Raw genomic sequence first — 2165 nt, 5'->3', positions numbered from 1 at the left:
GAGGCCCAGGGGCGGGTGTGGAGGTTAAGATTGGGGGGGCGCGGGGGCGGGGACAAATGGAGGGGAGCGCGGGGGAGGGGGAGGAGAGGGATGCGGGGGTGCGGCCGAGGAAGCGGTCTCCGCGCCCGAATCGCTGGGTGCCTCCGCTTAGCCTGGTCTCCCACCCTCTGCTCGCCGAGGGAGAAGAAGAGGGAGAGAACGGTGGGTGGGGTGGGGTTGGGTGGGTGGAGGTGGACACGGTGTGCGCGCGCATCATTTCCTTCTTTATTACCGCCCGCTCCTGCCCGGCCCCGGCAGCCATCATCACGCCCGCCCCATAATTAATTTCCTGGCTAATCCCGCGTGCAAACTCATTCATTCATTCATGAGAGTTTTGGACAAATGTTTCTTGAGCAAAATATAAAACTTCTCTTTTTTTTGCGAGGGAAATATAAAACTTCTTACTGGCTATGTATTGCAAACAGTTGATTGTGTGTACATTTCTAGCCTGATTCCCCAGGCGGACGGTAAGAATCCACCGAGTATCCGGTACGGCTAGCTGTATCGTCATAAATGTAGGGGTTGTGCTATGTTGGTCGCCAGTCAGGCCAGCTTGATTGGACAGAGCTCTCACGTGTGGTCAAAAAGGTTGTAACGTTTGCTACGAAGCGGACAGTAAGAATCCGTTATGTATTCTTGGTAGGGTTAGCCGTATCGTCATAAATGTAGGGGTTGTGCTACGCTGGCTGTAAGTAAGACCAGCTTAACTGGACAGAGATCTCACGTGTCGTCCAAAAGGTTGTAACACTTGCTACGAGGCGAAGAGTAAGAATCCATTATGTATACTTGGTAGGGTTAGTTGTATCGTCATAAATGTATGGGTTGTGCTACGCTGGCCGCCGGTAAGGCCGGCTTGATTGGACAGAGATCTCACGTGTGGTCGAAGAGGTTGTAACGCTTGCTACAAGGCGAACAGTAAGAATCCATTGTGTATCCTTGGCAGGGCTAGTTGTATCGTCGTAAATGTAGGGGTGGTGATACGCTGGCCGCCAGTAAGGCCAGCTTGATTGGACAGAGATCTCACGTGTGGCCAAAAAGATTGTAATGCTTACTACGAGGCGGGCAGTAAGAATCCACCGTGTTCTTGGTTGTATCGTCGTAAATGTATGAGTTGTGCTATGCTGGCCGTAAGTAAGTCTCGCTTGCTTCGATAAAGATTTCATATTTTTGTTGTCGAAAAGGTACAATGTGGGTTTGTCTACCTTTTTCTTGCGCTTGTTGTCACTAAAGATCTTCTATGTTAGCTTGATGGTATGGTTCTTCCGTAAGGTGCATCAAGGAGGATGATGTTGATGATGACATCATCATAAATGTAGGGGTTATCCTACGTTGGTCACAAGTAAGGCCGGCTTGATTCGATGAAGATCTCGCTTTTCATCAAAAAGATGCAACAATTGTTTTGAGCCAGACAATTTGAAAATGTAGGGGTTGGCAGGATTAGCTGTATCGTCATAAATGTAGGGGTTGTGATACGTTGGCCGCTAGTAAGGCCAGCTTGATTGGGCAAATATCTCACGTATGGTCGAAAAGGTTTCAACGCTTACTACGAGCCGGACAGTAAGAATCCACCATATTCTTAGTTGTGAAGTCATAAATGTACGAGTTATGCTATGCTGGTCGTAGGTAAGGATCGCTTGATTCGATAAAGATTTCACCTTTTCTTGTCCAAAAGGTATAACATGTGTTTGTCTACCTTTTCCTTTCGGTTATGTTAGCTTGATGATATGGTTCTTCAGTAAGGTGCATCAAGGAGCGGGGTGTTGATGACACCATCATAAATATAGGAGTTATGCTACACTAGCCGCAAGTAAGACCAACTTGATTCGATGAAGAGCTCGTTTTTTATCGAAATGATGCAACCATTGATTTGAGCCATATAATAAGGATCCATCATTTCCTAGAAAGGGCTACTTGTGTCATTATAAATGTAGGAGATGTGCTATGCTGGCTGCAGGTAAGGTCACCTTGATTCGATGGAGAACTTGCTTTTCATCGAAAAGATGCAACGGTTGTTCCGAGCCAGGCAATAAGGATCCATTGTTTCATTCGTAGGGCTAGTTATGTCGTTATAATTGTAGGAGATGTGATACGTTGACCCCAAGTAAGGCCAGCTTGATTCGATTAAG

This window comes from Triticum dicoccoides, chromosome 6B (assembly GCF_002162155.2).
Source record: "Triticum dicoccoides isolate Atlit2015 ecotype Zavitan chromosome 6B, WEW_v2.0, whole genome shotgun sequence".
In the NCBI taxonomy this organism is placed as follows: Eukaryota; Viridiplantae; Streptophyta; class Magnoliopsida; order Poales; family Poaceae; genus Triticum; species Triticum dicoccoides.
The sequence above is the reverse complement of the archived record's forward strand: the minus strand, read 5'-3'. Positions refer to the sequence as shown.